The following is a 26,301-nucleotide window of genomic DNA, read 5'->3' as shown; positions in this document are numbered from 1 at the left end:
AGGTAATTAATTTCTTTTTTTTTTTAAGTTTTAATAATTGTGGATAATTTTTGTTTGTAGGTAAGAAGAAACAGGGGAAAAAGAAAGGGAAAGAAAAGGGAATTATTACTCCCTTGATTAAGAAATTTTGGTTTTAGAGGTATAATCTTTTCTCAAAATATGATAAAGGAATTAAAATAGACGAGGATGGATGGTATTCTGTTACTCCCGAAGAGATAACCATTAAGCATAACGAGAAATGCGACGGTGGTGGACTTGTCATTGATTTCTTTTTTGGTGTCAGTGGTAATGCCATCCAATTTGCTAGACTGTAAGTCTCAATCAAAACTTAAAGTTGCTAGGTTTTTTTTTTATTTTTTCTGAAAGCAAAAGGTAAATTGTTTTGTGAACACAAAAGTAAATCAAACTTAGTCTAATTTACCATATGATATAACTAAAGCTGCTTGTTTTTTGAAGTTGTGTTTGTTTATGATTTTGGTTACAATTTCTGAATACATACCTATCTATGCAATTTGTGTGACATGAATTTTGCACTTAACATTCAAAAGATTTCATTTGTGTTTCGAGATGGAAATTGAGCAATGGAGTTGCACTTGGAAAATTTGATCAATGGATCTGAATTTCATTGTAGTTTATGTTATTAGGAATTGTGTAGGCATTTCTAAGTCAAGGAATTGGTATATAACCCAAGTAGATATTTCTCTTATTCTTACTAGTTTGATTGCATCCAGCTAGAAAGTCCTGGGAGGCAATAGAAGTCAATTTTGGCAATAATTATACAACTTTATCTAAATTGGAGATTATAATAATTCTATAGCCATGTGAGGTAATGAAGTTTGAAAGGGGATTTCATTAAGATTATTTTGGAGGTTTACAATTCTCTTCATATTAGACATTTTCTAAGCCAAAAAGCCTTAAGCTTACCTTTCTAATTCTCCTTTTGAGGGCTAATTTTGCATAATCCATGAACATTAATTTCTTAAGTTTGAAACTTATATATGTCCTTGCATTCAAATTATATTAGTATCTTTTCCAATTTCCATTGTATACTCAATAACTTAGTAAGAGCTTTCTAATTGATGGTCTTACTTTGAAGGTGTTCTTTTGTTGTTGCTATTTATGTTGATCCTCAAAAAGTTGAACTGGCGATTAACAATGCAAGGGTATATGGAGTGGAAGATTATATTGATTTCATTGTTGGAGACTTTTTGCAACTTGTTCCATCGTTGAAGGTATTTAGTCCGTTGTTAAAAATCATACTAATTTGGAGTTATATTTTTGTTGGGTAGGTGAAGTGATTTCTAAATATTTTGCCAATTGATGGAAAAGGAAATGACATGTGAATTGATTATTTACTGACCTAATCATTCCAATCCTTTGCATTGTCTGGTTTTTTTCTATTGAGTGTGTTTTGGTTTTGTTTAGATGGATTGTTGCATGGAACAGATTTTGATAACTTTATCGAGTTAATCATTGAATTCCTTTTAGTGCCTATTTGGTTTGACTTTTTTTTAGCTTATCATCATCTTAAAAGTAGAAGCTAAGACAAATAAGATATTGAGAAGCAACTTTTTTTAAAGAACAAAATTAAAAAAAAAAACTTAAAGAAAAGCTCCAAATAAGAGCTTTCTCTTCTCTTTTTATTTTTAAAATACATTAGTTTTTTAGAAAATATCTTTCTTTCTCAAATGATCTCCCTCTCCTCTTCCTCTCTTTGCAAATCACCCTTCTCCAATGCAAATCACGATTTCTTTCTCCTTTATCTTTTTCTAAAAAGGCTACAAAATAAGAAAAAAAATAGAAGATCTAATAACAAAATAGCAAAATCTGAGATTTATTTGTTCTTACAAAGATTAAGAAAAAAAAAAGACCTCAAATTCAAAGTTGCATTCAGGTATTATTTAAAGATTTTCTCTCTTCTTCACCAAATATGATTTTAATGTGAAATACATCATTTTCCCTTTTCTCTTTTTTCTTGAGAAATTGAAGCATTATGGTTTAATTGCTTGCTAGATCAACAAAAATTTAATACTATTATTACTATACAAAGTTTAAAAGCTATTCCGTTTCTGTATGAAATTTTTTGATTTTAACATCTAAAATCATATATAAACTCGAACCAGACTTGTTCTGTTTTTGTTTATTAAGTGATTGAAGATGACATGAATATCTTTTATGATAATTTTAACTAAAATTAGAACTTATATAATTTATTTTGTCAAACAGCTTACCAAACTACCTTAGCTTAATTTTAAAAGTTATTATTTTTCATAATAGCTTTTAAGCTAAAAAAAGCTATTATTTTGCACTTAATTAAACCTTTTTCTCTTAATGTTAAATGGTTTTTACATGCTCATTATTGTGCATATATAGAAAACTTCTTCATATCAGTATTACACAGCCAAATCTCATTTTTGCACATTGTTCTAACTTTTAAGAATTAGAATTTTATGAATTTCCAGTTTAAATTTATCTTGCAAGTAGTGATGAAGTTTGGTTGTGAATCACCTGCATCTTTGCTCTTTTAGACATAAGTTGACCATAGTTCATAACAATATCTATCAATTCACTGTTATATGCAGAAACCTTTTCTACGGGACTTCATTGAGCAAATTATTTGTGATATATCATGAGGGTTATTTTAATAGCTGTTGCCATACGTTATAAGGGTATACTTTTAATACCCATGCCATGCATATGTTTTAGGGAATCCTGATCAAGTTCCAAATGCATAGTCCTGAAACTACTTTTTGCTAGTAGAGTTATCAATTTTCTCCTATTTCTCTTACCTTTCGTCAATACTTTGTTAGAATAAAATGTTGAGTTCAGGTTTACGAGGAAGGTAGAATTCACTTTCAAGATTATCTGTGGATGTAGAGATCTATAAGTTAGATGCACATGTTTTCACCACCTAAGTTCTTGCATCCTAAGTTGTCAATGCATTAGATACATATACTCTTGTATTGAGAGAACTAGGCTATTCTCTTATATCAAGAGCACTACTGCATGCCCAGCTCAGCTTGACACACAAGATTGAGATTTTTATGTTGATTAGGCCAACATTTGATGTAGAACAAACAGAGGAAAGAGATCCAAAGTAGAAATTTAGAGGTAAAATCAGAGATATCCAGCAACAATTAAGAAAAAATAGAGGAAATAGGGAGATAGTAGAAGAGTTGGGGACAAAAAACCATAAAGAATCAATAGGAGAAAATTTCAATATTTAATCTAATATGTTTATCATCCAAAGTCTTATAAACCAAAATAACATAGATATTTATAAACTACACCCTAATAAAATAGAAATTACTGAATATAACCTTAAAACCTTAATACTTGGAAATGAGAAGTTTGAATTAAAGATTATAGTTTGTAAATTTGTTATATTTTAAGAGTTCAATTTTTATCTTTACATAGATTTAGTTTATTTAGGCTATTTTATATTATTTAGTTTTGCTTTTTCCAACTTTTAAGATTTCAGGGTAATATTTGGTATTTTGCGGTTTACTAGGGTTTAGGGTTAGCTTTTATGTGTGTGTGTGTGTGTGTGTATTTATATGTATAATATGTGTGTGTGTGTGTATAGTTTAAGTTTTGGATGATGAATATTGAGATTTTCTCCTTCTATTGGTTCTTTTGGTTTCTCTCCCTTAGTAAAAAGACAATTGAACTCATAAAATATAACAAAATTATAAACTATAATCTTTCATTGAAACATCTTTTTTCCATTCTCCATCAGCATTAGTAAAAAAAAAAAAAATGAAGTTCGCTGATGCTTCCTTAGGTAGCTACCCATAAAAAAAGAAAGTTAAATGCTAATATGTTGTGCCTCCTTGAAATGCTTTTAGTTGCAAATCTTTTGCTTAGCAACTATGGGAAAAAGTGAAAGTAGAATTATAATATCTAAGAAAAGCTCTATTTGATTGCCCAATGAACAGAGGGAAAATAGAAAAAATAAGTTTGACTTTGTTAACTTTTTTGAAAAAAGTATTAACTTGTAAGCTTTTAATTAGTTTGTCTTGGCTCACAAAATTATTGCCAAATAGGTTCAATTTAATTAGTTTGTCTACTAAGCACCTTAGAGCTAATTTTGTACGGGTTGCCGTATTACCTTATTTATTGCAAAATGCCATGCCAGCAGGTTTTAATAGCATGTTACAAAGTTAACAGTGTTGCTTGATTAAACCAATTTCATTAGTTTAGGAGTACATTTAAGTAATAAAAATCAAGTGATGAATCTGAAAAAATTGATAAAAGTACATGGATCACTGGTGGACTTATTCCAAAAAGTAAAGGTACAATGGATTGATGTGTTAATTAAATTTTATGCAACGAATTTCATCATGACTGTAAACTATTAGGAGATGCATTTCTTGCTATTAGCAAAAAAAATTTATACCAAAGCTATTATCCATTATGGAATATTAAAATAAAAGTCAATTATGGTTTAGGAATTGTTTACTTAATGTTGGAATAGAAATTAGTTAATCTCAGGAAACAATCATTTTATGAAATGAATTGACTTATTGAATTACTATGTTAGAAACTGGGTGGTGGACATTCTTTTGTCTCATTATCTTAATTTCCTCATTTCTCACTATGAAAATTGATTAAGCATATTGCAAAGGTTACTTTTCTTGTGGCTTGTTTGAATTGGTAGTGACTTGAATATTATAGGAATTATTATCATTCTCATCATCATAAGAAAATACAAAAGTTGGATGACTTGAAACTTTTATTGATTTTCCATTATTGCATTCTTATAGTATTGCTATGTGTCTCTGGTCTAGCATTGTTTCCTTAGCCATTAAAGTAAATGAAATCAAAGCTGTCATCTACTTGTGAATATTAACTTGATGGAAATGTAGAAACTAAATTCATATGACAAATATAAGCAATTGTTAAAAAGCTTACCATATCACACATAATTTTGTTGGTCAAATTTAATGAGTTTTTGACTAGTTGGAACTCTTGAAGATTTTTCTTCCAGAATTCTAAATTTTGTTGTAATAAAATTATTTATGTGTTTCTTTTTAGAAATGCTGCTTTCTCTAAAGAGGAGACCTTTAATTAAAATTATGTTTGCATTTTAGGGAGATATGGTGTTTTTATCACTACCATGAGGTGGTCCCTCTTATAAAACAATTGAAAATTTCACCACGAATTTACTGAAGCCAAAAGATAGGTATGATTTTTTCTGTTTTGTTTTTTTTTTTATTTTAGATTGAGAAATATGTAGCTACTTGTAACTCCTTATCATTATGACAATTATAACATTATATGAATAATGTTATGAAATGTTAGGAATTTTGGTGATTAGTGAACATTTTATGAAATGTTATGTTTCGTTAACATCCTATGATTAGCTATTAAGATGAAATGTTATGATTCCTAAACTGTTCTCATTGTAGGGTTCTTATGATTCATTGTCTGTTGTTCGTTTTCCTTGTCATCGGCTAGTTTCTACAAATGTTATAGTCTCTACTTCTTACCATAAAGGCAGAACTTTTGTTACATGCAATAAACTATTTTTATTGTTTTGACCCATGATTTTTAACATTTCGAAGTTATCTCTTCCACGTTTTTATTTGCTTTATGTATTTTTGTTTTCCTATTTGTACATACTCAATATTTCAAGCTGTTTAGAGAATAACACCTAAGATCATTATGTTTTAACCTCAGAATGTGAACATACACTGAGTTGAAGAACTTTTGTGGTTGTCATCTCTTCCTTTGAGCATTGAGGTAAAGTAAGTGAACTTTGCCAATTTTTGTGTATGTATTACATTAAAAAATTTTTGGCTTTTTTTTTTATAAAAGAAAAAAAAAGATTTCCCCACTTATAACATTGAGTGTAGATAGAAGAAAACTATTTGGAAGGCAATTTCAAGAGCATAATTGTCTGCTTTGGCAGTACTGCACCATAACTGCAAAGAGTTTATTGTTGGTTTCTTTTTTCCTTTATTTGCTTGTCGACTTGGGGAGAAATAGAGGAGGGGATGCAATTGGAGGTTGGGTTGTAAATGAACCATGTGTTTGTTGAATCGAATGAATTTGGAAAAGATTTTAAGGGTCATTTAATAAACAAACCGAGTTTGAACATTAGTAAACTTTAACTCGTTTATGTTCGTGATCAAGCTTGATAAAAGCTTTAGAGTAATTCGTTTTATTCTTGTCAAGTAGACTACTTTTAACCTAAATATCTTTAAACACAATTGAAGGCATGATTTAAAATCTATCATGGAAAATAAACCTCAACCAATAGTGATTCCATATAACAGTCGCTAGTGTCTTAAAAACAAAACCAATACCCTATACCACCTACGGGAGGACATCCTTGCCATAGTGGACAATCATTGACACAAAAGGCCACCTTTGAGTAAACCCTGTTAATCTAATTATAGTTCCAGATTTGGATGATACAAAAGAACAAGAAAAGTTGAGGAGAGGTATGGCTAAGGTTGTGCATAATTTGGAAGCATAAAAGAAATTTGACCTCTTAGAGAAATGATTGCATGTAATGGGAAAAGACAGATGCCTTAGGTTCCATCGATGTATTAAAACTTAGTCTTGTACTTGGACTAGTGACTCCTCCCAAGTTAAACCTTCCTGACTTCGAAAAGTATGATGGGACTAAGTGTCCAATGGCACATGTCATCATATATTGTCGTAAGATGGTTGTGTACACTGATGATGATAAGTTGTTAATCCACTGTTTCCATAATAACCTTATAAGATCAGTCATCAGACGGTACAACAAGCTAGATAAAAGCCATGCACATTCATGAAAGGACTTAACATGAGCATTCATAGCTCAGTACAAACATGTGGCAAACATGGCTTTAGACCGTTTGACCCTGCAAAGCATGGAAAAAAAATCTATGCTCAGAAATGGAGAGATACTGCCCCATAAGTCCAACCACCTTTGATTAAGAAAGAAATTACAGTAATGTTTGTTAACACTCTGAAAACCCCACACCATGAAATGTTGATTGGAAATGCCACCAAGAACTTCACAAATATTGTTTTATTAAGATAAATAATTGAAAGTGCAATTAAGAGTGATAAGATTGAAGGTCCTAAGAAAAAGAAACATGCCAAAAAAAAGGAAGACGAAGCACAAGTAATTACATATGAGGGGCATCAAATAAAAGGGTAAATTCCTTATCAACCTTATCCCGTTTGGCAATCTTATTCCCCTTTGAGCTGAAATGACCCATGTGGTCACATGCTTGTGCATAAGAGCACTAGGAAGGTTTAAAAGTATGAAAGGTGTCTCTTATTCATTTTATCATTTCTTAAAAAATGATTCATGTAATGTGTTATGAGCTAACCTTGTATAGGGTTATGATAGGGTAGAATTGTCTAAGAGATTAAGTCTTTTGTACCTTTAAGAGAGATGTCCCTTTTTTAAATATTGTAATGTCACTTGGTAGTGTCTTTAGAAATACTTATTAAGTCTTTAAAGGGAAGTCCCTTTAGGGAAAAAGTGTTCCCACTTCAAGCCTTGTAATGGTTCTTGGTGATATACTTGTAAAATCTCATAAACTCTTTATAAAAGGAAAGCAATCAACGGATTGTTTGGCTGCTTCACTAGTAAAGGTATGTTTGTAACTAACCATCTAAGGCTGGTATTATGGCCCAACGATAGCATGTCTTAGTCCTTTTATAGTTATCTTGATATTAATCAAATATTTTCTTTATGTGGCTCCAATGGTTGCATACATGACATTTGTTATGCCTTATGATTTCAATGTTGCGTTTCTCTAGACTAACTTGTGACTATTATTGATGTTTGCTCATATATAATCAAGTTATTGGCTGGCTTGCTTGGGAACGTCTATTCAAGTGTAGCATGGATTATCGCATACTTAAGGGAATGAGCATAATTTATGATAGTTGGTATCAGAGCACAGGCAAGTCGTGTTAAGTGAAAGAGCAAATACAGTGACCATGCGAACTGCACTAGAGGACCATCAGAGAATTGATGAGTTAAAGGCTGCGGTGGTAGTAATAAAAGCTTAGATGGTCCTGTGGAAGCGGATAGATGAAAATGAGGCAATCTAGTGGGAACTGTTTGAAATGATAAATACCCTAAGTGATGAGACTAGGGATGCATTGAGCACTCTCCAAGTCGAATTTGGAGAATTAAAAGCTCAGGTACATCTCTTGATTATTACTGTAAGTAATACTAGTGTAAACTTAAGAAATCGAGGAAAAATAGCCAAAGTGCCAGAGCCCAAGTAATACGAAGAGGCTAAAGATACAAAAGAGTTGGAGAACTTCTTTTTGATATTAAATACTATTTCTGTGCTGTGTGCACAAAGTAAAAGGAAGACAAGGTGGTGATGGCCACAATGTATCTTGCTAGGGATGCTAAGTTATGGTGGTGTTATAAATTTATCGATAACGAGTGCCACATCAATACTTGAGTGGACCTTAAGCAAGAACTGAAGAATTAGTTTTTTCCTGAGAATGTAGAGTATATGGCTTGGAGGAAGTTGCAAGAATTGTCACAAACTAAGTTAGTACGAGAATTTGTGAGGAACTTTTCTAACCTAATGTTAGATATTAGGGACATGATCGAGAAAGATAAGTTGTTCTATTTTCTTGAGTGTTTGAAATTGTGAGCGAGAACGAAGTTGCGGTGACAAAAGGTGTAGGGTGTGACTTGAGCGATGGTGGTTGTTGAATGTCTTACTAATTATAGTGAAATCTTAAATAAAAGGAAAGACCTTTCATTAAAGAAGAGTAGCTTGAGCTCTAACAATAAGGTGAAATTTCCAAGAGTTAGCAAACCCTCGAGTGGGGAAGGAGAAAGGAGACTGCTCGTTAAGGATACATGCCAACCAAGAACAACTAATTTATGGGGCTTTAAACCTAAAGCCCTAATATCTTGTTTTCTATGAACAAGCCCCATCCAGTAGCTGATTGTCCATATGGAACAACTCTTACTACGATATGTATTATTAACATGGAAACACCTCGACCTCACCCCAGTTGAGGATGTCGAGGAGGAGCTGGCAAATGGGTTCAATTTAGTTCCTTAGTGCTTTACAAGCATAACTAGAAGAGATAAAGAAAGAGCCTTAATGAGGTCTCATGTATGTGAATGTGTTGTTGAATGAGAAAAGGACTAAAGTCATGTTTGACACGAGGGTCTCTAATACCTTCATCAGCTCAAGAATGACAAAAAAATATGGTTTCAAGATTGAGAAAGACTTCGGGCAAATGAAAGTAGTCAACTCACCTACCTCAGCTATAATGGGTAACTCCAAAGATGTGAAAATTGAGATTGGCTCTTGGAGGGGAAGTTGAACATGACTGTTGCTACTATAGATAACTTTGATTTTGATTTGGGCTTTGATTTTATGCGAAGGCACAAGGCATCCCATTCTTTGCTATGAGTTGCTTAATGTTTTTTGGGGAACAACAATGTGTAGTACTAATTACAATTCTACCCAAAAATGGAAAAAAAGATTATATTAGCTATCCAGTTCAATAAAAGGATTAAAAAGGGAGAACCTTCTTATGTGACCATGCCCATTGACGAAGGTGGAGATGGCATAAATCTAATACCCATTGGAGTGAATTTGGTTTTGGAAGAATTTCAAGATATGATGTCAAAATAACTACCTAAGGTCCTACCACCTCGACAAACTATTGATCATGGGATAAAATTACTCCCGGGAGTCGAGGCACTTGCAAATGGGCCATATAGGATGGCTCCCTTAGAGCCAGCTGAGTTAAGAAAACAATTAGACGAGTTGATTTAAGAGAGATTCATCCGACCTTCAAAAGTGCTTTTTGAAGCCCCGGTACTTTTCTAATAGAAGCAAGATGGGAGTTTACGGTTATGCATGGATTATTAGGCTCTAAACAAAGTCACTGTAAAGAAACTAACTTATGAAAATAAATTTCAAATAGTGAAAACAAAATAAATATATTTACTACTAAAACTATTACTAATACTACTACTATTACTAGAGATAAAATGCACCAACTCAATAATTCTACATAATTTCCTCAAAAGTACTTTTATCAATAATTAACCTAAGGAAAAATTTAGGCATCATTCAAATTCATGTTTCAATTGCAATGCAAGCACATTCTCGACTGGATTTCTGTGTGTATGTGTGAAATCTTTTAACAAGAATATCATGACATCTGGATGAGTTTATACCAACACAAATTTCAAATTAGTGCTCGAATTTCAAAGGTTTACTTTTCATCTCTCTCTCCATTGATGTAGGCTAACACAGAGTTAGGGATTAATACAACTTTATAAATCTTGTAATGTATGGCTAGGTTTTAGTTAAGATAAAGGATAATAATGTGACTCAAATCACCAAAAGCACATATTTATTCTAAGATCTGTATATAGAGCTTTATTCTCCTTCTTCTAGTACACATTTTCTTCTACATTTTAACTTTTATTTTTTTTTCAACACATATTTTTTCTTTTCACAATTTCACAATTTTACACGCGTAAACTTATTTTCTTTGTATTGTAGTAGCGGGGTGATTTTTAATATTTTGAACTTTTTCTTTTTTCACATCAACATCACCTTTTCACCTTTTTCAACATTTAGCTTTATCTATATTTCCTAAAGCAATATACATGCTTAGGAGCGAGGGTTGCAAAATTAAAAATTTTATTTTAAGGTTAGGCTCAATTATTTTGTAGTTAAACAAAAAAAAAAGGAAAATTAGACTCAACGGGGTATATTAGGAATAAAAATTTAACAAGGTTTGCTTTTTAAGCTCGAACGGTCCAAAGATGGCCTAAATTATCTTCCTAACTAAGTATTGCTTAGGATTTCATCTTGAAAAAGAATCAAGCAAATTCTAGAATTCATTGACATAATCTAAAATTCACATCAATATAAATCTTCCCTAGATATTCACAATAATTCAAAACAAAAGATATAATGCTCAAAATTGTAGAAATCACATCCTAACAATGATAGTTATCAAAGAATTTAGTATGAATCCAAATAAAAACCTTATTCATTAAAAGTTAAGAATTCAAGACAACTAGTTATCATCACTAGATAGAGAAATCATTGAATATTATCACAACTTTACTCTAGATTCCTAAAATTCAAATAAGTAATAAATTCGTTTACTAACTAATCATAAATTATTTATAAATCTAGATAAGCATGCAAATAAAACTAAATCTAAAACTTCCACAGAGTATTTACCACTAGAAAAAAAATAAATTCATCCCCTAAACTCAAACTAAACATTGTCCTCATTGTTAAAAAAAAGATAAAAAAGGTAAATAATACTCCTCTGATGGTTAGATGAATCTGGTGAACTTTAGTTCTCATCTTCATCTCCATCATCCTCTGCCTCATTATCTTTTTCCTTATTGGCACCCTTAGGAAGATTAGGTGTTGGTGGAAGAGTAAACATATCCATTCCCATAAAAGCACCAGTCATGATGGAATGAATAAGGGTGGCTCGATCTTTTGTAACAGCATTGAGATGTGTGGTAGGATGCAATTTAGAAGCCACAAAATATAACCATATCTTAAAAATTGGTTTCATTGCATTCCTTTTGAATGAAACTGGTGCATTATTAAAGAATCGCCATTGAGCATCCTCCTCACAGAGTATATAAATGATATCATCCCAACCTTCATGCTTAGCCAAATATTGACCATATTCATCGTTTTCAATATTAGGAGTTTCATAAAATTCATTGATGGCATGGCTCGAGAATGGAATTAATTTACATCGCACAAAAACAAAATCATTAATAGCTTCAACAACATTAGCGTAAAATTCTCTTACTAGAGGGATATTCGAAGTTGCTGGTGAGGCACAAAATTTTTGCCAGTGGCGTCCATCAATCATTGATTGAAGGTCAAGGTTTATAATCAACCCTTGATCTAGTTCTTGTTTGGGTATTGCAATTTTGTTGGCAAGAGAATCGACGTGTCTAGCCACAGCGTCAACTGACACAAATCTAGTATGATCAAACGAACCACTAAAATTTTGTCTTGCTCGTTTGGTGCCATTTTCAAGTTTCCTGCAGTTAATTCTCAATCAAAAGAGAAGAAAAGTACCAACAAAACACAATAGACCATCAATAATATCAGCTCATATGTCTTCACATCAAAATAAAATAATGTCCATAGTATCAAGTAAAAATCCAGCAATTAAATGATATCTAGATTAATGGCATAAAAAAATAATTTAAAAGTAATAAACTTACCCATATTCCCAATTTCGACTTACCCATGAAATTTAAAGCACAAATCCAAACAATCTACCATACCCATAAAACAACTAAGCACAATATCTCAAGAATCATCAATACTCATCACAAATTTTCAACAAAATAAATAATGCAAAGTAAGCAATATTTCTTAAGAAAATGAAAAGAGAAAAGAAGAAAATAATATATATAAAATAAATAAATAAATAAAAGAAATATTGAAGCTTATTTGAAATCTTGAGCAAAAGTGTTGAAAATAAGTGTAGAAGGGAAAAGATAGATGTGGGTAATAGGTATGGAAAAAGAAAGATGAAAGGGAGATAATGGTTGTGGTGGGGGGGGGGGGGGAGTAGAAGAGAAACGGAGAAGAATAAGTGGAAAGAGAGAAGTGAAAAGTGTAGAAAATTGCACTAAGAGAGGAGGGGTAGAGATGCTGGAGTGAAAAGGGGGGGTTTATATAGAGAGCATGTATGGGTAGTGGGCTGCCCATTGTTGGCAACCCACTTCAGGTGGGTCACGACCTACCCTTTAAGGGCACCGTGGCCTATGGTCCTCAAATTCGTTGGGCTGCGACCTCAATTTTTTTTTTTGGTATTGTGGGTTGCCTAAAGTTGGCAGCTTACAAAACACAGGGCCAAGGCTTACCCTTAGTGGGCACCACGACCCACATTGTAGGGCCTTGTGAAGTCATGATTTACCCCAATCCCCAATTTTTTTTTACAATTTTTTTGAAATTTTTTTGGAAAGGGGCTGTATATACCTATAAAATAAAAATAAATAAATGAAATTAACTTAAAGGATTAAATTAAGTTAGAATGCTTGGGTTGCTTCCCAAGAAGCGCTTGATTTATAGTCATCAGCTTGACTTTTTTTTATTTAAATTGTGTCGATAAGCGTGATTGAGAACCTTTGACAATCGAAATCTCCACCCCAATATTGCTTTAATGATTGCCCATTCACTTTGAAGGTTGATTTATCATCATCTACCTCCACTGCTCCATGATGATATACTTTCATCATAGTGAAAGGTACAAACCAACGAGATTTCAACTTTTCAAGAAATAGTCTCAAATGAGAATTGTATAGGAGAACATATTGGCCAGGCTCAAAACTTCTCCTTATGATTTTCTGATCATGCCATTGTTTCATCTTCTTTTTGTAGATTCTTGCACTTTCATATGCTTATTGACAAAATTCATCCATTTCATTGAGTTACAAAAAATGCTTTTCTCCAGTTGCTTGAAGATCAAAATTAAGCTTTTTAATTGTCCAATATGCCTTGTGTTCAAGCTCGATCGAAAGATGACAAGCCTTTCCAAATGCAAATTTATAAGGAGACATCCTAATTGGAGTTTTATATGCAGTTTTATAAGCCCATAAAGTATCATCAACTTTTTGGACTAATCTTTTCTAGAAGGACAAACGATCTTCTCCAAAACTCTTTCAATTTCTCGATTTGAAACTCTAGCTTGGCCACTCGTTTGAGGATGATAAGCAGTGGTTATTTGGTCCTTAACTCCATATTTGGCCAGAATTGCCTCAAACTTTTTGTTGCAGAAGTGAGTCATTTCATCACTAATTATAGCTCTAAGTGTACAAAAACGTGTGAAGATGTTCCTTTGCAAGAAGTTTATCACTGCTTTAAAGTCGTTCCTTAGCAATGCAACCGCTTCAACCCATTTAGAGACATAATCAACAGTAACCAAGATATATTCATTATTGAAGGAAAAAATGAATGGACCCATAAAATCAATTCCCCACGCATAAAAAATTTTGACTTCCAGGATGTTGTTGAAAGGCATCTCATGTCTCCTAGATATATTGCCCATTCTTTGACATCTGTCACATCTTTCAACAAAATTCTGAGCATCTTTGAAAAGAAAAAGCCAGTAAAAACTTGATTGTAGAACCTTTGTAGTAGTTCATCTTCCCCCATAATGTCCTTCATAATTAGATGAATGGCAATGGTGAAGAAAATTTGCAAATTATTCTTTAGGAACACATTTTCTAATTATTTGGTCTCCGTAATGCTTATAAAGATAAGGCTTATCTCACATGTAATATTTAGCATCACGCAAGAATTTCTTCTTTTGTTTTGAATTAAATCCAAGAAGGAAGAGTTTACTCACGAGATAGTTCACAAAATTTGCATGCCATGGCAAATTTGTTTGCTTATTGACATGAAACAACTGCTCATCAAGAAAGGTCTCATTGATCACTGTTGAATTTCTAATTTGTTCTCCATTCTCTAATCTAGATAAATGATCTGTCACTCTATTTTCTATACCTCTTCTATCTTCAATTTCCAAGTTGAATTCTTAAAGCAAAAGTACCCATCTTATCAAACATGGTTTTGTATCCTTTTTCTCGATAAGATATTTATAGCTGCATGGTCAGTGTAAACAATAACTTTAGTACGAACAAGATAGGAGCGAAATTTATTGAAAGCAACAATAATAGCAAGCAACTCCTTTTCAATTGTGGTGTAATTTGCTGGAGCCTCATTCAATGTTCTACTAGCATAATAAATAGGATGCAAAATCTTCGCTTTTCGTTGGCTTAAAATTGCATAATCACTAGCATCACACATTAGTTCAAAAGGAAGATTCCAATTAGGAACAGTGATGATAGGAGCAGAAATTAATCTCCTTTTGAATTTAACAAAAGCATCATGGCAAGTATCATCAAAATTAAAAGGAGTATCATTTTTTAGCAAATTACTAAGTGGTTTAGAAATTTTAGAAAAATCTTTAGTGAATCTCATATAAAATCTAGCATGTCTTAACAAACTATGAACGCCTTTAACAGAGGTGGGAGGTGGAAATTTTTCAATTGTTTCGATTTTTGCTTTGTCTACTTATAAACCATTACTAGAGACTCGATGGCCTAAGACTATACCTTATTGCATCATAAGTGACATTTTCCCAATTTAAAACTAAATTAGTTTATTCACATCTCTTAAGTACTCTAGAAAGATTAAATAGACAATCATCAAAATTATTTCCAAAAACTAATAAATCATTGATAAATACTTTCAAAAACTTTTCAACCATATCAGAAAAAATTGCCATCATACATCTTTGGAAAGTGGCTAGAGCATTACAAAGTCCAAAAAGCATTCTACGAAAAGAAAAAGTTCCATAAAGACAAGTAAAGGTGGTTTTTTCTTAGTCTTTAGGAGCAATGGCGATTTAATTACAACTAGAATAACCATCCAAAAAGTAATAAAATTCCTTATTTGTTAATGTATCAAGTATTTGATCAATAAAAAGTAGTGGAAAGTGATCTTTTCTAGTGGCTATATTCAATTTTCTATAGTCCATGCATACCCTCCATTCAGTCATAGTTCTAGTGGGAATGAGCTCATTATTTTCATTAGAAACTACAGTCATACCTCTTTTCTTAGGGACACATTAGACTGGACTTACCCATGAACTATCAGAAATAGGATAGATAATACTTGCATCCAGCCACTTGATAATGTCTTTCTTTATTACCTCTTTCATGATCAGATTTAGCCTTCGTTGATGCTCAATGGTTGTTTTGTGATTTTCTTCCAAAAGAATTTTGTGCATGCAAATTGATGGACTAATTCCTTTGATGTTCGCAATGGTTCACCTAATTGCTTTCTGGTAGCCTCTTAAAACTTGAAGGAGTTTATTTTCCTGTTCATCATAAAGCAAAGAAGAAATAATTATTGGTAGTGTAGAAGAATTTCCTAAAAAAGAGTACCTTAGATGATTGGATAGTGGTTTGAGCTCAAGTGAAGGAGGTTTTTCAATGGAAGGCTTGATTGGTGAAATTGTAATTGATAATTCCAAAGACTCAAATTGGGATTTCAAGAGACGTGATGGGGCATTAAAATGGTTAGCATATTCAAGAACTTTTTCATCAATAATATCATATGAAGAATTCAAAAAAGTTCCTAGTGGATCATGATGATTTTCAATAAATACATTATTAGTTATGTCATCCATCACATCAATTGAGAAACATTCATCATGTTCATTGGAAAATTTTAAAGCTCTAGAAATACTAAATGTTACCTATTGGTCTTTAACCTTTAAAGTAAGCTCACCTTTTTTTCACATCAATTAAAGCTCGAGTAGTTCTTAAGAATGGTCTCCTAAGAATGATCGGTATTTCACGATCTTCTTCCATATCAAGAATAATAAAAGCTACTAAAAAAATAAGCTTACCAACTTTTACTAAAACATCTTCCACAATACCATAAGGATAGGTGATGGATCGATCAACAAGTTATAAAGTTACAGAAGTTGGCTTAATCTCTTCCAAACCCAATTTTTTATAAATGAACAATGGCATCAAATTTATCCTTGCACCCAAATCACATAAAGTTTTAGCAAAATAAAGAGCACCAATAGTGCAAGGAATAGTAAAACTATCTAGATCTTTAAGCTTTGGTGGAAGCTATTTCTGAATGATGGCACTACATTCTTCTGTAAGTGCAACAATTTCAAACTCACCTAATTTTTTCTTTTTAGATAAGATGTCTTTAAAAAATTTAACATATCTTAGCATTTGTTCTAGAGCTTCAGTAAAAGAATATTAATATGTAACTTTTTAAACACATAAATAAAGCTCTAGAGTTGTTTGTCGAGTTTTTCTTTCTGAAATCTTTAAGGAAAGGTGGTGGAGGTGTGGGAGTAGGTTTTAATTGTGATTTTTCTTTTGAATTTTCAATAGATTGTTCAACCGTAATTTTCTTTTCGACATCTTTTTCAATTTCTTTCTTGTCAAATTGAATTGAAGTTTTAGAATTTAAAGGTTTATAACTTACCTCTTAACTTACCTTTTTCCCATTACGAAGATTGATTGCCTTATAATGTTCCTTACCTTCTGTTTTTGAATTGGGCTCATTATCACTTGGTAAGGTGCCATGAGGTTTGTTATTTAGAGCATAAGCAAGTTGGCTTACTTGTGCCTCAAGATTTCTTATTGATGTTGTTTGACTTTGAATGAATGCATCAATCTTTGTCATGTATTGCATGAACATCTCTTCCATTGAAGGCTTTTTCTCTGGCATGGGAGCTCTAGATGGAAATCCAAGAGGAAAGTTTGACTTAGATGGTAATGAAGACCCTTGGTTGTTATTCCATGAGGAATTAGGATGATTTCTCCAACCAGGATTATAAGTGTTGAAATAAGGATTGTTTTGTTGCCTATATTCAGCAAATTGACAAGATTCAGAATAAATAGGATAATTGTCATTAGAATGCCCTTCTCCACAAAATTCACATGTCACAAAGGGGTTCTAAACAACATTAACACTCAATTTATCTATTTTCTTTGTGAAAGAAGCCAATTGTGTAGATAAAGTATTCATCATATCTGATTCATGAACTCCAACAATTTTTCTTATACCCAATCTTTCAGATGGCCATTGATAGTTATTAGAAGGCATTTCTTCAAGCAAATCATAAGCCTCATCAATGGATTTATTAATAAGTGCGCCTCCAGTTGCAGCATCAATGGTAGTTCTAGAAGGTCCAAGCAAATCATTATAAAAAGCCTAAACTTGCAGCCATTTAGGTAATCCATGGTGAGGACACCTTCTTATCAAATCCTTATACCTCTCCCAAGCCTCATATAGTGATTCAGAATCAAATTGCATGAAAGAAGTGATATCATTCCACATCTTTGCTATCTTGGTAGGTGGGAAGAATTTTGCTAAGAATTTGTGAGCCAAATCATCCCAAGCATTAATTGAACCAACAAGAAGTGAGTTTAACCAACTCTTTACTTTATCTCTCAATGAAAAAGGGAAAAACCTCAATTTTATGGCATCATCAGTAATACCATTAACCTTGAATGTATCACAAATTTCTAAGAAATTTATAATATAAGCATTCGAATCATCATTAGGCAAACCCCAAAACTGAAAAGAAGTCTGAATCATCTGAATGATTGATGGCTTAATTTCAAAGTTGTTGGCTTGAATAAGAGGTCTTTAGATACTAGAGTGGAGACTTTGTACTTGTGGGACAGGATAATCCCTCAAAGACTTGGTCTATTCCTTTTGTTGATCAGCCATTGTTTTGCTTGGAGCAGAAACTTTTTAGTTTTTCTTTTGAAGTCTTCGAGAAGTCTTTTCGATTTCTGGATCAAAAGGAACAATTTTTAAATTTCGGGCTTTTCGCATACAACAACTAAAAGTACCTGAAAAATTAAAGAAAGGAAAAGTTTGGATTAAAATTAAGAATGCTTGGTATTAATATTAACAAGAAAGGACTAAAAATCAACTCCCCTACAACAGAGCCAAAAACTTCTTGTTCAATTTACTACCCATGCAAGAATACGTATCGCAAAGATAATATAATGATGAGTTGGATGTCGTTCTCATAACGAATTGAATTAATTCTTACTATTAATTACTAAAATTTCACGCTCTAATTTTATCCAAACACTAAAACTTGAATTAAAAAGAAAAACTTAAAAAGCTATAACTCCTCTAAATTTACTCAGCAAAACTACTTTTCTAAACTTGATTGACTTTTAGACCTAGGACTATATTGTCCCTCAATACTTCATCTGATTATTGTCTCTTTCTCTTAACTTAGCTTAATGGATAAAGTTGCTAACCTAGAGTTCTAAATTATTTACAAGTCTTTGTCGAGTTTTTCACAAAAATATATTTCTCAATTAATTTACTATATGTTTGTATAAATTAAATCGAATAAAGATTCATTAAGTTCATGCTCTAATTTTGGCTACGTATGGCATATAGGTGTATGTCTACCCTATATGCGAATCAAATCACTTAATCAACTAAGTGTATTCGATCATATGCTATTCTATTCAAGATCTATCTAAATCTCCTTCGTCAAGGTTTAACCTAGGTTTCTAATTCAATCTACTTAAATATCCTTCGTCAAGGTTTAACCTAGGTTTCTAATTCAATCTAATTGGTGATCAGATATTTAGAAGCATTAAGAATAGAATAAAATAAACAACTTAAATCTATCAAACATAAGCAAAAGAGAGATAAATAAATCAGACTATGTATTAAATTCAATCATAAACTTAGATTAATAATTTAGTTCCCCATCAAGTCACACATCATCATTGAATTAAGTTTAAATATTGATGTCAAATATGAAAAATATGAGAATAACAAATGGATGATAGAACCCAAGAATTTATAATCTTGATCTTCCAAATCTTTTTGACTTTTTCAAATTCTTCTCAGCTTCAATGACTTTGCAGTTTGATTCTCAATTGTCAATTTGGTGTTTCACTCTCTTTTTAAAAAGTCATTTGAAAGGTTGTTTTTATAGGGTTTTGAAGTTAGACCAAGTTAAGTGAAGAAAGAAATCTATTCCAATAAGGATTTCCTTATCAGAGTACGTGAGTCGTTACCTCGACCAATTAATCATAAAAAATCGTAATTACCATAGGACTACTATAGTGCTTTAAATTTGACATGATTTTTGACCATGTTCTTGGCCTAACCGGGCAAAGTGGTAAACATAAAAATTGTATCTTTTTCTCTTAACTTTCCAATGGTTTAAGAATAATCTTATTTAGAGTTCTATAGAGAGAGTTATGGTCAAAATACCAAAATATATGCACTAGAGGTCTACACTTTGAAATTGGTCTCCTTCTTCCATTAAAATTCTTCCTTCATTAAATACCTACAAAAGCACAAATAAATTAATAACAACCTATCTTAATCACATTAACACCAAATTAAGTATAGAATTAACTAAGATTAGATTGACTCACCTAAATTAATTAAGATAAAATAATTTACTAAAACTTACTAATTTTTATGCATTGTAACAAGAACTAAGCTAAATTATTATCAAAATAAAGTTCAAATAACTCTATATCATAGAGTTATCAAAAGACATTGTGGTGTACAGTTCAACTTTAAAGAAACTTTAAAGGCATTTGTGGCAAGTTTTCCAAAGGTTATGAGACAACCTATTGTATGTGAAGAGAAAAAAATGCACATTCGTGCAAACTTGAATTCAATTCCTAGGCCATATAATTGAGCAAGGTCACATCTAGATAGATATGCAAAAGGTGAAGACCATCAAAGAGAGAGCAACTCTTAAGAATACAATCGAATTTCACTTATTCCAAGGGCTAGCCAACTATTATTGAAGATTTGTGGAAGGGTATTCAAAAAGAACAATGGTACTTATAAAATTGCTTAAAAAGGAATAGAAGTAGGACTAAACACCTCAATGCCAAGAAGTTTTCGAAGACTTGAAAGAGTTGATGATGACGAACCTTGTACTAACACTCCCTGAAAATTGAAAAACCTTTCAAAGTATAGATAGATGCGTCAGACTTTGCTCTTGGAGGGGTATTACTGCAAGAAGAATATCTAGTCACGTTTAAAAGTTGAAAGCTGAACAAAGCTAAGAGGGGATACATGGCGCAAGAAAAAAAGGCTCTCAGCTACAATTCATTGCTTACGAGCATGGCGACACTACTTACTAGGATCCCAATTTGTGGTTAAGATAAACACTACTAAAGTTAGTCACTTCCTCACTCTGCAGAAACTTATAGCTAAACAAGTGAAATGGCAAGAGGTCTTAACTAAGTTTGATTTTCACTTTGAAAACAAGTCCATAAAGGCTAACCAAGTGACAAATGCTCTCAGCAAAATGGTTCAATTTGAAGCTCTTAGAGTGATAGCTCTAATCACAACAAGTAGAGTAACTACGGATATCCATAACCTTATTGAAGAGAACTTGAAATAAGATCCCCAAGCCATTGCCATCATGAAATTAATGGATGATAATTCTTTGATATAGAGTTATTTGGTCTTAATTTTAGCTATTAAGTTCCTAGGTTCTTGAGTTTTAGTATAGATTTTCGGTGTTTTTGGTTCTTTATTTAATTATAGTTAATTATGTTGAGTTAATTGAATTTAAATTATTTTAGGCTAAGTTAGATGTTAAATTGCTTAAGAAACATTGTTATTGATTAAATTGTGCTTTTTTAGGTTTTTCTTTGAAGAAGGACTATTAATTGGACTAGGAGATTGCATTCTAGGGGGAAACTTCCTTTTCACATGTTTTGATTTTTTTGAGCATATCTCCCACTAAAGAAGTCCAAATGAGTGCTTTTTAGACAATTAGAAAGCTAAAAGGTAGAGCTACAACTTTCATTTTATCACTTCACCTAATTTAGGCTGGAAGGGGGTTAAAAATCATGTTGAAATAGTGTAGCAGAACATGGAAAATCAAGATAGGCCTTCAAGGTTGTAGCCCCCAACACCTGAGGCCAAGGCCCCTGGATTAAAAATCACACTTTGGACTTGAGAAACTCAAGGTTGTGGCCCCCAAAGCCCATGGTCATGGCCTTTAACAAGAATAGCTAACAAATCAAAATTTAAGCCCAAACAGTGAGAAAACTCCTGGTGCTTTTAGACTTTTATGTTGGTAGAGCCTTAAGCTCTATTTAAACAATTTAGAAAAGGACTTTTAAAGCATCAATTAGGTAGCAATTAAACATCAATTAAGCAAAAGTTTTCTGAAGAAAAAAAGGCATTAAAGTTAAGAAAAAACCTAAGAATTCAAGGAAGAATTACGGATCAATAATAAACAAATTATTAGTCTTTTCTTCTTTAGTTTTCTTTATACTTTCTTGTTTAGTTTTGATGTTTACTCTTTTTTTGATGATATTTTTATATATTATGTTGAACTAAGTTTTTAATCTAGGATTTCAATTAAACCCAATGAGTAGTCTAAGTTTTTAATATTTTTTCTTGCTTATGATTGATAATATTTGAGTTGTTTATTTCAATCCTATTCCTAATGTTTCTAATTATCTGATCACTAATATTAATTACAAAATTAAAATTAATTCATGTGTAGGGTAAGAATACACTTACATGTCATATGTAGCCATGATTAGAGTTGGTACTTAATGAGTTTTCCTTAATTTCAATTTGCATAAGAATATAGTAAATTGGGTAAGTCAAATATTTTTATAAGAACATAAAAAGAGACTTATAAATGATTTAGAACTCTAGGTTAACAACTCAAACTTATCTAGTAAGCAAAGAAAGAGTAAAATAAATTTGGATAAAACGTTGAGGGGATATTATGGTTCTAGGCTTTTGTTTGTTTGATTTTATTTTATTAAATTTGTAATTCCTTTTTTTAGTTTTATCCTAGTTTCTTTAATTTTCTACATCCTCAGATTTGTTTATTTGGATAAAATTAAGGTGTGTTAATTTTAGTACTTAGTAATAGTAATTGAAACAATTCTCTGTGGGAATGATACTTTACTTTCCATTATATTACTTGCTAACGATACATGCACTTGCGTGGTAAATTCGACAACGGTGAAGAGCAAGAAGTCCAAGCATTTTTGGGTGAAAAATGGACCTTTACTAACAAAAGGGCCACGAATATTTGTTCCAAGAGTTGGAGAGTTGAGACAAAAGTTGATGCGAGAATGTCATGACACTTTATGGGTAGGACATCCAGGTTGGCAACGCACTGTGGCATTACTAAAACATGGTTATTATTGATCCCACATGCAGCAAGATGTAATGGATTATACCAAGATATGCCTTATTTGCTAACAAGACAAAGTGGAGAGAGAAAAATCAACAAGAATGCTTAAATCGCTACCACTACTGACTAGACCATGGGAAAGCATTTCTCTTGACTTTATAGTATGGCTCTTTAAAGTAGGAGATATTATAGCAATTCTTGTGGCAATGGATCATTTTTCAAAATACACAACATTTATCCTAGTACAGAAGTTTGGCTTTGTAGAAGAAACAACTTGTAGGGTTTTCAAACATGTGATAAAATACTAGGGCATTCCTAAAAGCATTATCAGTGATAGAAATCCAAAGTTTACGGTTTCCTTTTGAAAAAGCTTTTCAAGCTATTAAGGTATGAACTCAGCACTCCTCTAGTTATCATCTATAGACAGATGGTCAAATGAAATGCTTTAATAGACTATTGGAGGAATATCTGGAACACTTTGTGCAGGCAAAGCAGAAGAATAGGCCTAATCTACTAAATGCGGCTCAATTATGTTTTAATTCGCAGAATAGCTTCACCACGAAACCCCTTTCGAAGTTGTTATTGGGCAATAACCTATATTTCCCAACACCTCTGTGGAATCCTATAGCAAAAAGAGCCCCCGAGCCTTTAACTTTGCTAAGAAGTGGAGACAGAATACTAAGATTGCCCGAGCTTATCTAGAGAAAGCCTCCAGCCACATGAAGAAATGGGTAGATAAAGATAAAAAAATGCAACACTTTAAGGTGGGGGACCTTGTGCTAGTGAAATTAGTACCCGAACAACTTTGATTCTTAAAAAAAAAAAAGATAGATGACTAATGTAGAAGTATAAAGACCCAATACCGATTACAGGCAAAGTGGGGAAGACCTTTTACAAGATTGATCCACCCACGTGGATGAAGGTGCATTCAATGTTTCACGTTAGCAACCTAAAGCTGTTCCATGCAGATTCAGCAGATGCAAGTAAGAGTCAAGCCACGAGAGCCATCATCACCATTAAACTACCATCGCAATGCCTAGTAGATGAGATTCTTGCAAAGAGAATGACCATAATCAACCAACGACCAATATAGGAGTATTTCTTGAAATGAGAAGGTTTGGGGACAAATGAAATCACTTGGGAGAAGGAAGCTGACCTTCGAGCCTTCAAGTAGAAGATTGACGAGTTTCAAGTCAACTAGCTAATGAAGACGTCGACATATTGAGTAAGGGAGGATGTCATGAGCCAACTTTGTATTGGGCTATGACAGGTAAAACTATTTAAAAGACTAAGTCCTTTGTACCTTTAGGGGAGATATCCCCCTTTTAAACATTGTAATGCAACTTGGTGGTGTCTTTAGAAATGCTTGTTAAGTATTTAGGGGGAAAAACCCTTTCAGGAAGGAATGTTCCCATCTCATACCTTGTAATGATTTTTGGTAATATACTTGTAAAATCTCGTAAACTCTTTATACGGGGTAAGTAATCGACAGATTGTTAGGCTGCCTCACTAGTAAAGGTATGTTTATAACCAACCATTTAGGCCTGCCCCTATGGCTCGAAAATGGCACGTTTTAATCCCTTTGTACTTTTCTCGATATTAATAAAACATTTTCTTTATGTGGCTTCAGTGGTTACGTACATGGCATTTGTTATGCCCTATGATTTAAATGTTGCATTTCCCTAAACTAGTGGATATTATTAATGTTTGCTCAAATATAATCAAGTTATTAGTTGGCTTATGTGGAAGCGTCCATTCGAGCGCCACACGGATTATTACATACTTAAGCGAAAGAGCGTAGTTTGTGACACGATGCATTCTCATATCTTCTTTGCCATGCATTAATTTCATTATACATCCCCACATTTACTCAGTTTACCCATTTCTAAGCATTTGAATAATGAATGTGAAGACAATGATAATAATTTAAGATTTGATTTTGAAAGAACATAGACATTAATGAACTTAAAAACAAAGAAAATGTAGATGATTACACTTTGTCTCTTGACTTGCTATGAACGGTCAACAAGAAGAATGAAAAATCACACCTCATTAATAAGCCATTGAAGTAATTGATTGGCATGTCATTATCACCAACAAAAAGGCATTTCTTCAAAAATATGTGGACGTGTTCGCATGATCATGCCAAGACTTAGCACAGATGTCATGGTACGTAAGTTGTTGAAACTACAATGCAAACGAATCAAGTAGAAATTAAAGTGAATCAAGCTTGAAACATTAAGGGAAAAAATTAATGGTAACATCATGCACTTGAGAGATGCAAATAGAAAGAAAATCTTTAAGGATTTCTCTTTAATGAAAGTAATCATACTTGAGATGACAAATGGCCATCTTCCAAATTCATTTCACAAATATTAAATTATCTCTTTGTTATCCCCTTTAAACTTATTGAATTCTTTTTAAATTAAACCTTAACTACGGATCACCCTCCATATTGAGGGGCAAATGCAAAGAAGGATTAATGATGGAGGTTTTACTTCAAGGTAAAAATGCCTTGTATTGATTAGGTCTCAACATCATACAAAAAAAATGATGAAAAAGAAAAAGTAAGGAAAAAAAAGGTAAAAAAGACCTAAGAGACATACAAAGACTAAGGCCTTGAGGAGAATCTTTCACCTGACAAGAAATGATTCTTGGTTTGTTTACTCTTAAACACATATTTTGGACGTAATTACCGTTTCTTTCAAAACCCCTAGCCTAGCCTACATTACGTACCTAAAAAGTCTACTTGGATCAAGTATGGATAGTTAAATTAAAGAGCCTTCTTTTAAGATTCATCTATTCATCTTGAGAAAATTTTGAATTCTTCAAGTGCATGGTGGAACAATCAGTCAAAAAAAAAAAGAAAAAGATAAGGAAAAAAAACGAAAGTTTAAATTGAAAACCCAAAATAGGTGGCTTAGACACAAGAAAGAGAACACTTATGCTAAAAACCTAAAAAAGAGGCCTAGGTATGAATTTAAGAGACACATGGAATGAGGGACAAGTATTGAAATTCACACAAACAGTTGGCAAGATAGAGGCAAGGTTTGATCAAATGCGCTCAAAAAATCAAGGACATCTAGGAATGAGTTTCTTTTTAGAAAGAATCTTAAATCAAATTTTCTTAATCGTAATTTTCCTTAGGACTTCAACAAAAAATACATTATTTCCCCCAATTACCTTTATTTTTCCATCAATTGATGAGATTTGAAAATGCATTGCATTTGTCATTAAATTGAAATGATAATAAACAAAAGATTAACGACATACATTGAAATCATTGAAAAAAGAAAAGAAAGAAATTTGTGACAAATGAAAAAACAACAAAACGGCCTTAATCTCTTGGTGACTAAGAAAAGTGAAAGCATTTAAAAGAGAAAAGGAGTTCAATGTAATGTAAAAATTTCAAGAATAAACCATGATTTGATTGAAGAAGACAGGAGAAAGAATGAACGATGGAATTTGAGGACCTTTGAAAAGCCATAAATATGGATGCATGACAGCATCAAAGTAGTTAAGAATTTACATACCATGATAGCAATTTGCATCATATGCATTCAGAAATAT

At 32.3% G+C, this 26,301-nt stretch overlaps 1 long non-coding RNA gene across 2 annotated transcripts; it reads left to right on the top strand.

The window, feature by feature from the left end:
- LOC18595502 lies at positions 86-24,350 on the top strand. 2 transcript variants are annotated; one of them, XR_001928550.1, is made up of 5 exons: positions 86-310; positions 1,097-1,232; positions 5,094-5,185; positions 5,683-5,745; positions 23,700-24,350. It is a non-coding gene; the product is annotated as an uncharacterized LOC18595502 (long non-coding RNA). The 2 variants fall into 2 exon arrangements; XR_001928549.1 differs by having other exon boundaries at positions 5,683-5,750; positions 22,563-24,350.

The sequence above is a fragment of the Theobroma cacao genome, chromosome 6, assembly GCF_000208745.1.
Source record: "Theobroma cacao cultivar B97-61/B2 chromosome 6, Criollo_cocoa_genome_V2, whole genome shotgun sequence".
Taxonomy (NCBI): Eukaryota; Viridiplantae; Streptophyta; class Magnoliopsida; order Malvales; family Malvaceae; genus Theobroma; species Theobroma cacao.
Note: the sequence above shows the minus strand (reverse complement) of the source record. Positions and strands in the feature narration are given on the sequence as shown.